This window comes from Scomber japonicus, chromosome 5 (assembly GCF_027409825.1).
Source record: "Scomber japonicus isolate fScoJap1 chromosome 5, fScoJap1.pri, whole genome shotgun sequence".
Taxonomy (NCBI): Eukaryota; Metazoa; Chordata; class Actinopteri; order Scombriformes; family Scombridae; genus Scomber; species Scomber japonicus.
The window spans coordinates 20,614,757-20,627,362 of record NC_070582.1 but is presented as its reverse complement, the minus strand read 5'-3'; the positions used below and the strand labels follow the sequence as shown (position 1 = coordinate 20,627,362).

At 41.5% G+C, this 12,606-nt stretch overlaps 1 protein-coding gene across 1 annotated transcript in view; it reads left to right on the top strand.

The window, feature by feature from the left end:
* Window positions 1-12,606, top strand: part of wwox (WW domain containing oxidoreductase) — a 130,398-nt gene that overhangs the window by 10,857 nt on the left and 106,935 nt on the right. The gene's annotated exons all lie outside the window — the stretch shown is intronic.

The following is a 12,606-nucleotide window of genomic DNA, read 5'->3' as shown; positions in this document are numbered from 1 at the left end:
GCCCGATGTGCAGTAGCTCATTCATCTCTTCCATTTCCTTCAATTGCTTAAAAAACTATTAAAAACACATCATTGAGCACTCGTTGATATGTTCCCTCATCAGGGTGAATATGGGCTCTGTAGTTTATTTTGTGTTGCCTCCTGCTTCTGAAAATACACACTAACTGTGTCTAACTGTTAATCAACGGCTGGAAATAGCCATTATGTACTCCTGTTTGAGTAATGTTTGTTAAAAACTAAAGCGATCAGCTGTTTTGTGAAATTGTTTAGTCTTTTAAGAAAATAAAAGTTTATATTTGTGACCCATTTAAAAAAAAAAATAAGAGACACGGACAAACACATTGTTGGTTTTCTTTTCATGGGATATGTTGGATATAAGAAAAATATGGAATCTTGTTAGCTCATAATACTTAATATTATCTGTTAGGTACTTAATGTATTAAACATAGTCACTTCTGGAGTATTTTAGGCTACTCTGTATACACAAGACCTAACTGAAGGGTTTTTCTTTTGTGTGTTCTTCCTATAGTTTGAATGGAGAGTCTAATGGTAGAGGATATTGATATTTTTCAAATTTTAAACCTCTCATAGGCAAATTTTGTGATTTGGGGCTCTATAAATAAATGTTTTAATGTGACATCAGTAGATTATTTACATTTCTATATTATTTCATTTATTTAAGTCTCCCTTGCAAAAGAGATCGGTTCTATAAATGAGAATTAATGTTAATTTAAAGTATTCATCTTCATGTTTTCACATGAGCTCTTCTATCAGGAACGGTAAAGAAAGCTTTGTATGGGTGTCTGCGTTAAGCGAGAGAGAGAGAGAGAGAAAAGGGAGGGAGGGAGGGAGGGAGAAAGAGAGAAAGTGAGAGAGGGCATCTGATAATTACCTGAGATTATTGCTCTAATATCGCTGCGCTTGTGACACGTCCCCAGATTTACGAGTGTGGGAAAATAAACAAGTGAAATGTGGGTGCTGGAGCAGAAAGAATAAGCCATTAGCACTGGGTTGATTACAGAGAGCAGGACTTGAAGAAGAAGGAGAGTGAGTGCTTGGCGCAGATATGAAGAGAGAGGGAGGAAAAGAGGGAGCGAGAAAGAGAGAGGGAGGGAGACAAACGCCTTTGAGCGAGAGTAGATCTGCAGTGTTTAAACTCACCCAAGTCTCTAATTGAAGTATGCCCCTGGGGCTGTCAGTACTGCTCCACAGTGTGAAATCCAGTGTACAGATCTATTAATGCATCTGCTTTGTCTAAATGAGTGGAGGAAAAGCTCTGATCCAAGTACCAGATTTTCTAGCCAAATTGATTTTCAAGCTTCACACCTGCAACAGAATTACCATCGATGTTTTTAAATATTTGTGAATTAACACATAAAAGCTACTCAGAGGCGCTTCCAAAGATTAAACGACTGGTGACCTCTGCAGCGTAAATGATAATCTTCCCTTTTTGTGGCACATTGGCATGTGGCATGTGAATATTGTTAGCAAATGAAACCATTTAGATAATACAAAACTATAAAGTTCAAGCAGAGCAAGAACAGTGAATTAGACTTCCCCAGGCTCACTCCACATTTCCTGCTCAAGGAATTCCCCTGTTATAGGCTAATGAATAAAAGTCACAATATCAGAATAAATCTTTGCAGCAAATTCTCCCCTCTGGCGACATTATTAATAGATTCAGGAGAAGAATAGAGAGGAGGATTAATCTTTAAGATGATGGATGGACTCTGCTCGCCTTCCCATGCTCCTACGCTAAGGTCATTTTGATAAGAGGGTATATTTTGGGGTCCTCTGTACAAAAGGTCATCATATCTACTTCCAGGTCCCTCTCAGAATTCCGCTCTGGCTGCCAGGAGTGGAACTGCTGTCCCGATTGCGTAGGACCTCTGACCTCTAACTACCTGCTTACTATTACTCTAAACTCTCTCTTTTGCCAACTCTCTCTCTCTCTCGCTCGGCCCCCCCGCCCCCCTCTCTCTCTCTGTGTGGGCTTGTGTTGCTGTTCAGAGGTGAGAGTGATGGCCCGCTGCAGTTCAGCATAGCGCTATGTACTGGCAGTTGGTATAATAGGAGGGTCACTGTGGGATAATGGGCAGGTTAGAACAGCCACTGACTGTTAGGAAGAGCAGGGTCAGAGGGCCTATCCTTCCTGGTCAGTTGTGCTCTGCTCTGCCAGGAACCACTACAGTGTAAACAGAACAGTACAGGAGATTCAGAGAAAAGAAAAATCTGTCCTGATTTAATATGCAAACTTTGACTAATGTGAAAATACATTTAGCACATTTTATAGTGCACATATGAGTATTAAGGCATGGCATTATAGAGACTGATTTGAGCTTTGAACAAAAGCAATGCCTGTCAATGTTTTGCTGACTTTTCATCATTAAATTAGGTTCTTGCTGTGTTTATACAGCACACAGTTTTCGTGATGGGACTTTAGCTGCATCTCCACCGCAGGCCTAATCTGAGCAGAATGTGTTGTTTTCTCTGCTTCTATTCGAGCTGTGAGGTGAAACCCCTTCAGCAGGCTCATTAGGGGAGTTTAGAGTGGTGGAGAGGGGATAAACATTTACCTTATGATTGTGTTTTACAATAAGCCTGATGCTGGTTGCCTTTATAGGGTTCAAAGGGGGCTGTTTTTACAGGCCGTGATGAAGCCACAGTAAAACCAGGAAGGGGATTAAGCAGCAGATGGGTGCTGGGAAAGATAGAGGGAACCGAGGGGGAGAAAATGAGAGTGAAGCGTTGTAACAAAGATATGCAGCAGAAGGAGACAAGTCAGTTAGATTTGGAGCGACAAATGCTTTATTCACTTACATTGATTTTAATAAATTTTGCTTCCTCAGTATTGCCATATAGATTCCTTCAAGTAGCTCTACTCTGTATAAATCTTTCATCTGTCTGTAGCTGTTGGCCTCTGCCCTACACTTCACCTACATGCTTTTTTCCCCCCACAGCCCCTTACCTATCCATCTCCTATTCCACTCACAGTACAGGCAGGTTAAGTTGCTGGTTAACAACCAAAGTGTTGCCTTCATGCCAGAGATTTATTTTTCCTGATTGCCTTTAAAATTCTGCTTATCTTTGACTCCAATGTCTCCCTTGGTGAGCTGTAATGGACTCCCCTGAGATACAGCCCACTGTGTTGGGCCAACCAAGGCCCTTGGCCCCTTAGTAGAATGCAACACACACACACACACACACACACACAGACACACACACACACACACACACACACACACACACAGACGTGCGGCATGGTCTTATTTTGTAATTTCTTTCTTTTTTTTTTTATCCCAAATGCTTATTTCCCCCACTGCCCCTTTCTACAACACATGCTAATGAGATACTTTGTAAGGGTGTTAATTAGCGAGCTAGTCACTGATTGCTGTGCTTGTTTTGTGTGTGTGTTTGTGTGTGTGTGTGTGGCAGGGGGGTATTAATATGGCTGTGTGCCGCTGAGGAGAGTTCTGTCAGGGTCTGCTCTGGAACCAATTAGGCTAAAGCTCAGTGTCCACTGAGGCTGCTGGGAGAAAAAAGCCTGCTGCTTGCAATGTCAAACAGCAACATTAACACAGGCCAGAGAGGCAGAGCAAGACAGGCGGACTGAGAGCTGATAAGCAGCGGTCACTCATACAAGCAGACAGAGAGTCTGACAGACAGTTCCTCTGCTGGATATGAAAATCAGACAAAGAATACAGTCGTACTTTCTGCCACAAACCATGGCCTTCATAGTTTTTCTTCTATTCAAGCTTTTAGATCTATAGAAATATCTATATATATATTTCTATAATCTAACCATGTTCTGTAAATACTCTTTCGCTGGTTCTCATGCTGTAGGATAAGGTAACAACATAATCAATGAGACAGTGTTCTTTTCCAAGCATCCGCTATTCCAGCTGAGGTAGAGGTGGAAGAGTTCTTAAAAGACAGACAGACAGACAGAAGGCAGTCTCACCTTGTATATGTGGCTACAGAAACTTGTGTTTCCTTACCTTCCTGATAAAGAATATTTCCAATCCATACTGACTTTCCTGGTTCATATGTTAGTGTGTCATGGCCTGTAGCAGTATGAGATGACAGAGTTCTGGATGAGTCCCACAATTCTTCTAGAAAGCTTCTTTCTTGCATGACTGTGTTCATTAGGATATGTGCATGGATTCAAACCCCTGTTTGTGTCACCTTCACTCTACTTTTAGTATGAATCATACTTGTTTGGAGAGGAAAAGTGTGTGTGGATGCTTTTGTGCCTGCCTTTGACCGTTTGCCCGGTGCATAACCTCCTGTCAGTCTGACAGGCCCTGTGCCCCGCTGGCCACCATGCCATGCCACGCTCCTCCCGCTGAGGCCAACAGGAAGCGACACATATGAAATGCTGACCTGGTTGGTCGCAGCCTCCTCCAGGGCCTTAGGATTCTGCTCTTTTAGTCACTCTTCCCCTCTCCTCCCTTGCTCCCTGGCTCTTTTGTTTTCATCTTTTACAAAAGCCTCAAAAGACATGTGTCCCCCTCTGTTCACCCTTTTTTACTTCATAGCACTTTTTTCCTCTTCTTTTCTCTCCCAAAATGATTAAGGAAAATGTAGCCCATTTCCCAGGTCAGTGAGCAGGTCTGCAACACTCTTCTCTGCTCAGCCCAATTGATCATCATTTTTTAAGTTTTATACTTTGCAGGAATTGAAAGTTTCCCTCATTTTCCATCCTTTTTATGTGATTTCACAGCTGATGTGAATGTGAATGCATTCCATAAACAAATCTAATATTTTTTTTCTTGCAATTCTGACCTAAAAAGAAGGCAAAAACTTATACCAGAACAAAAACATACCTACCTGTTTATGGTAATTTAGGATGGCTCACATGGTGCACTTTCTATTCTCTCTGAAGTACTGGAAAGAGTCCTACAGTGTTGGAATTGTTTGTTCTCACCACTGATAATCAGTTTGGCTTTGAAACAAGACGTGGCACTTACATGCGTATTTATGCTTTAAAGGAAATAGTTGCTAAATATAGAAGCCAAAATTCCACTCTATTTATGTGGTTTATTGATGCATCCAAGGGTTTTGACAAAATTAATCATGAAAAAATATTTCTGAAATTGCTCACTAGAGGTGGACCATATACTTAAAATACTTGTTTTCTGCCCATCAGACAATGCAGGTTAAATTGGGCAATGTTGTATTTGCCCTTGTTTCAAGTAAATATTGTGTTTGCCAAGGTGGAATTTTGTGTCCTATCTTGTTCAATGTGTATATGACCAATGGATGACCTATCAAAACAATTGAATGGATGTAACGCTGGCTCATAAATGCTGATGTCCTGGTAACTTTTTGTCCATATATGCTGGGCTGCAGCAATTACTGAAGGTGTGCTCACAGTAAGGCAACGATCATGACATTAAATTTAATGCCAAAGAGAGTAATGTCATGATAGTCAGAAGTAGAGAGGATAGGAAATGAGTTTTTCCTTCCTGTGTTTCACTTGTGCAATATTCCTCTCATGACATGCAAGGAAATAAAATATCCTGGTCATTTCTCACTGATGATTATACTGATGACTAAGATATTTATTGACAGTGTTGTAAACTATATGCACAGGTCAGTATGTTGCTTTGCAAGTTTAGTATGTGTTCTGTCAATGTAAAATGTTCATTATTTAGAATTTGCTGCACACCTCTCTATATGGCTCAGTAGTAGTATAGCATAGTGGCTTATAAAGGTGAGGTGACTGAGGCACTTCAGAGACATCTGATGTAAACTTTTATGTGATGTTAGAGAACAGCATCATAGAAGCTTTAACCAGCCCCAGGAATCAGAATTCAGGCTCAGAAAACACAGGCAAAATAGCCTACAAATGGACTGTTTTTTAAATTGAATGATGAATAAATAACATATATATGCTAAAGACCCTTTTTGTGAGTCAGAAATTAAGTTTGAATTGAATTGAATTTCATTAAAAAGAAATGGCAAAAGTTTTTTATTTTGTATTTTGCATGTGCTTTTGCTGACACGCCACTGTTAAAGCTCAGATAAATCCAGTGGAATTTGTTGTTGGCGGTGTTGAAGCTTGTGCTTAAGCAGCTCTGGAGCCCCTTTTCAGATTGTCCCCAGACTATACCAACATTATACCTGCGCTTCCAGCTCACCGTGCTTTCCCAATCCTCTCCTCCAATCTCAGGTACATCCACTGAATCATTGAGGGAGTGGCGGCTCTCACTTATTTCCAGGATGAGGCATTGTGCAAATGGGTATGTTTCCTTGCATATTAGTAACATGCATCTGCCTCTCCTGGGAGACCTTTTCATCTCTCTTTATTTACTTATTTGTTTGTTTCTTGCCTGCATTCTGTCTGTAAATTGGGAATAAAAAGGTCCCACATCCCCAACTACAGTCTGCATCGGTGCAGCACTGAAAAAAAAGACGGGATGGTTGAAATGAGGATGGAATTGCTATATGTAAATTTGATGAGGAAACCCCTTTCCCCTCAAATGCATCCACTTTGGATGCCTCCACCGAGCGACCACACAAGTGCCAGAACAACAATAGGATTTGCTGTAATATATCACGGAGGATTTCTTTACATTACACAGCTCGTGGGAATACTGAAGGAGACTTTGTGTAGCAAAAACTGTTAGTATTAAAGTATAAGAGTTGAATACCTTGAGTTTTTACAGTAGTAAGCATTTTGTGTGTGTATGTATTATTGTGCATCAATGTAAAACAATTCAATAGCAAAGTACGTATGCACACGTACATGCATGCACATTGCACACTGCACACACCCATCCACATGGTTTGTATTTAAATGCTTGATTATGCATTTTGCATAGCTTTGGGACATGCATCACTCTTCCCAGACTGCTAATAAAGTGACCAGGGAGATGGGGAACCTAAATGAGTCCTAAAATGCCTGGCTTGCATTCCTCACTCCCTCACTCTCCCTCACTGCTCTGCTTAGTTATTCCAGCCCGTTGTGAAAAGCTGTGCGCCACTCAGCTCTCCTCCTCCTTATGTCTGTCTGCTATAGCCAGGTGCTCTGTCTCCTGAAGAGGTGTGGCCTGCTCCTAATTGCCTGGACCACAGTGAACTATGGGCAAATGCTCTGTGTGAAGGAGCACCGCGGAGGAATAATTTTGAATAAATCACATAGTTAGCCGGGTGGTATTTTCTGCTAAATAAGCAGTTCAGCAGCCGTCTCACATGGAGGTGTGAGCGTTAGAATGACGGGTCACTTGCCATAGGTCATGTTGAGGAGGATTTAAATGATTTAAATGATGTCACTGCCACTGAAGGGGACAGGTTGAGGAAGGATGTGTAAGGCAGCACCGCTTTGTTGTTTGAACCTGACAGACTCTCATCCTTCACTCTTTCGCTCTCCCCTCTGAAGGAGGGCTCATAGCCCTGGGACGAGGGCTTCTTATGATGAGAGAGGTGAGAGGTTGCTTGGATCTCTTTCACTCTTTCTCTCGCTCTTTCTCGCTCTGCCAGCAGAGAATGTTTTTATTGAAGTCTCAGAAGTGCTGACCACAAAGAGACAAGTCCAGCACATAACTGTAATGTTTTAATTCAGGAGATGAGCCAGTTGTAATAAGCTGCAGCCAAATAGACGCAGGCTTAGTTGATGTCTTCCAATCAGGCAAACATACATGCAGAAACCATCTGGCAACTGGCTATAACATGCATCCCAAGCTCTTTTAGCATTTTTAGCACAGTTTGAAATTAGCACAGGCTCTCAGATCCCATGATAAAGTTAATAGGAAATGCAATAGGCTAATTAGATGTAATTCTGTGTATGATGTCTCTGTGTGATTAAAATGGTCTGATGTTGTCTCTCGTCATCTTCCATAACCCACTAAGAGTATAGTCAGACATGATGCAGGAGCTTAATGAGTGTGTGTGTTTGTGTGTATGCACATGCATGTGTTTGGCGCCCCACATGTACAGGCATGACTGCATTTCACATGTGAGTAATAGAATAGGACCATGTGTGTGAGTAGCCTGTTGTCAGTTTGGGTTTGCTGTAGAGGACAGAGGGATTGTTCTTTAATGAACAGACAAATGCATCACAGCAAGTCAACATCTTCCCCGTCCCAACGTTCTGACACTATAAGTCACAAATTTCAATGTCAGTCTGGTCGAGAATAAACCGGCACAAAAAGCTCAAATCAAAATACCTTTGGGATGATGATGATGCTCTAACCTGATGAGGATGTTGTTTTTAACAAAAAACAAAGAACAAGTGATGAGAATTGTCTTACCTTAACAAAGATGTCATGTGACCTGTTAACAATAGTTTCAGCAGTAAATTCTTTGCTTGTTTATGTTGTACCAGGTAAATATGTAGCTATATAAAAAAAGAAAGAAATCGAGACATCATTTTGGTGCAGAACTCAGCAAATCATCTCTCATGATTCTGTAAAACATCTTTTGCTGATATGGCTGTGTCTCCAAAGCTTGTCTTGTGTTTATAGGATATCCTCTGCAGTCAGGTCTCATGGTATTGATATCAGTGAAATGCTCCAGGCATCCAAACAATCCTGCCTCAGGCACAGCTATTATTATTTTCTGGAAAATTGTGTGCTTGTGTGTGTGTGTGTGTGTGTGTGTGTGTGTGCGCACACGCATTCGTGTCTATGTGTGCGTCTGTGTTTGTGTATGTAAGTATGTATATGTGTGTTTGTATGTGCTTTGACACAGAGTTAACACTGGTTTACAGCTTAATCAGTCTGTGTAACTGAATGCATATTTATCAGAGAGAAAATTCATGCTCAAAGAATCAGACTTCAGCCCATACATCATATTCAAACACACACATGTACATCCTTGGACACACACACACACAGACACACACACACACACACACACACACACACACACACACACACACACACACAGATCCACATTTCATTAGAGAGGCAGATTCAGGCAGCAGTAGATTAAAAACAACATGTGTTTTTACAGACCCATAAATCAAGCATGGGACGAGGGGGATTCATTTAGAGAACAGCAGAGTTGTGGCGTAGTTGCCCTCACGTGACTAATGCTTAACTGCGATACTTTGATACACTGCCTTTTTATTAGTTTCATTCTCTCCTGCCCCATATCAATGATTATCTCTCAGCTCACATTTGACTTGCAGAGTAGGCGAGATGTTGTGTTCATTTTGGTTGAACATTTCGATGATGAAATGGCCTCCACATATGACCAGTGATTAAGCCTACACATTGGCAAATGATTAGGCCTACAGAACAGTATTACTAGTATAATACATCCTAATCTTACACTGCTAAATTGCACGGGATTGATCTTGTGTCTATGATGTGAATAAACTACTCTATTTTCACCATGCTGTGATGGTAAAGCCACCTCATATTCTCTTTTCTTTTCATCCACTGAGCTGGCTTGCCGGTGGGAATAGTGGATGGAGAGCAGGGCTTTTAATCTGTTATTGCTATTCAGCCTGCGCATACTTTCAAAATGGTACCAATCTTTTAATGGTGTGTGAAGCACTCCTATAAAATGTTTTGTTGATCAGTGATGGTTATGGTGTAAATGCAACATCACACGTGCACACCCACGCATGCGCTCCCTCTTCATCTGTGATACAGCTGTTTTCTGGCTGCCCAATTTCACAGGTCCTCTTAGGTTTACCTGTACATGTGTGTCGATGTGTTTGTGGGCGTGTAATCCCCAGTTTCAGCTGCGTGTCATTGCCGGTCTCAGGCTAGAGAGCAGGTGTAATTTCCCCTGCACTAAAACCCCAACAAGTGGCACCAGGGGAGAGAGGAGCATATTACAGGTTCAAGCGGCTCTGCTCCTCTGGACCACAGAGAGCTACAGGCTCTCCTGACCTGTGACCAGGCTCAGCCCTTGAATGTGTGTGAGTGTGTCTGTTGAGGGAGGCTCAGAGGTGTCGGAGCTGCCTCACTGTGTTTCTTTCATAGTGTAAAACCTTTATTAGAGTCGGAACCTGTTTGGGGGCCGCAGGGCAATATTATTTCACATGTTCCAGCTGAGAAATGAGCAGCATGTGTGCAGGTGTGTATTTACTGTATAACTTTTAGAAAACCAGCTCTATATAGAGGCAGCTTAGAAGGTGAACAGGTTGGGTAAATATATCAAATAACTTTGCTGTAAACCAGTGTACACAGTTTGACCTTTAACCTCTAACTCCCTCAGTGATAGCACTATATATAGACCACAGGGGTTCAGCTTATTAATTCTGCTGTGAGCTGGAGGCCATGAGGATGAAATATATTGTCTCAAGCTTTGGTGAGTGTTTTTGTAACAGTAGTAGGGTAAGAAAGGATTGGATTATTTTTTAGAGGACAGGTATCTTTTAAGCACTATTTTAGTGCATTTTACTGTTTTGTAAAATACAGTAGCCTTTCAAATAAAAAATCACTCTTCTTCTTACTTGATTGATTATCTTAGTTAACAGTTTCCTAATTTACCCTATGGTTTCAATTGCTAGTTTTAAGTCTTCTTCAATACAGCATGATGTTCATGTTTTAAGATGTAGGTACATTATGATTGACAAGTTGCTACCATGACGACAATATTGGTAAGGTAACATAACCATGGCATAACCCCAGATTCACGGATCACAGGTGCATAGCTGTAGCTGTCGTTATTTAGGTATGTATCAATGATATACATTCAATGATATATATGTTCAGGTGTGACAGGTAGCTAATTATGTTCTAATCTACAAGCAAGCTACAGCTAACTGTTGTTATTCCAGCTGGCAACAGTTGCCAACTAGAAATGAAAGTTTCTGCCTCTGTCAGAAATCGAGTATCAGTTGTTTAAAACATGACTAAAAATTCAGTTTGTTAAATCTGTCATTGTTGATATTGTTAACTGCATGTCTGTTCTTGCACAGCACATGTAAAAGCAGGAAGTTTGACAGGCAAAGACACACTTACTATGGTCATGTCTATGTGTGAGAGTCAGTTGAGTCCGAAGAAGAGTCTATTGGTATTTTTGGAGAAGCGCACAATTCCAGTGCAAAATGTCTGGAAAAATATAAGATCTAATTCAACTAGGCCTATATCTAAGCTTCTTCTCCTTCCTTATTTATGGCAATGTTCTGTAATACACAGAGAGCTGTTAACGGAATAATTTGACAGACCTTTGTCATTCCTACAGGTCTGTCTGTGGCAGTGAACGGTGAACAGAGTTAATTGGTGCCTATCATCTCTACTCTGAAGGGCACTGCTGCCTATTAATACAATGTCATGATAAATTAGCCCAAATAAAATCCTACACACAGCGATGAATGATGAGCTTACGCCTGTTTGAGTGTATGTGGGTACATGTGCACTTGGATACTTCCCTCAGTGAGTCTGCCTCATTAATTTTGGTAACCAAATCTCCATTAGGTTTGAACGAATGACCAACAAGAGCCAAATAGGGCAAAGAAGGGGACTGGACTGATGGGCAGAGGGGAGGAAAAATCATGAGAGATGAAGGGAAGAGTGTAGAGTATGGATGATAGGAGTAAGGTGTTGAGGGGGTGGGGGGCAAGGATGCTCATCCATTACATCCCCCAGCAGCCCAGGGGTCGGCTTCAGCAAGACTGATTCAGAGCGATCAGGTTTGGACTCCATCTCCCATAAATCCTGGCATGTGACGCTGATGGATGTGGGCCATAAAGCCTCCCGCTCTGACATGTGGAGAGCAACATGGAGAACCATGGGAAAATGTGAGTGCTCCAGGTTAATGTCAACGAGGCCTGGGAGTGAAGAGGGGATGATAGAGAGAAGGGAGGACGGGGGACAGTGAGAAATCAGAGGTGCAGAGAGGGGGATTGAGAAAGTGAGAGGGCCGAGAGCAGAATGTGAAAAAGCACAGAGATTGTGGGAACACAGTAACAGAATTTGCCGTGATACTGCAATGATTCAGCTGTCATCAAATTGGTTAAAACTCATGTTGCTTGGAGTACAGTGAGTGGTCCCAGCCTATTTGTAAAAGAGGAGGATCTGAACATCTTTCCAGAGACTCATTTTTTGATTTGTTTCCTCACATTTCAAAAGGTTGGTAATAAGCTGCATGGCTATATTACAGTGGTTGGCAAGAGTGTTTTTTTTTAATTAATTCTATGTGTCTTCTCATTTATTCTCTTATGTCCACATGGTGTTTGATGCATGACCAAGATGAATATAGCTCATTAAAAAAGCCTTGTGATTATAATAGTGCCAAATACAGGAACTGCAGACCTGGCTAGACAGGAAATGGAGACATGTATACTTCCTCATTAACAGAGCCCCATTTGGGCCATAAAGCTCCATCCCAATGCGCACAAGGAAAATGCCCTGATTAGCAGGGTGGAGGGGCATTGCTGCCCTAATGAAGGCTTCCCAAACAGTCATTTATGATATTGGTATGGGTGGTATGGTGACTAGGCCTATGGGATGAGCTGGCTTACATAGATATGGGTGTGAGATACACATGCATTATATTTGTATGGATGGGAGGGATGAGAGGGCCAGGGGAATGCATATCCACAACTCATTTGCAGGAGTCAGTTTTACTAGGTTGCAGCTAATGGAGATGAGCTTGTGTTAAGAGCCATGGGAGACGCTAATTTTACATAAAACCAAAAGA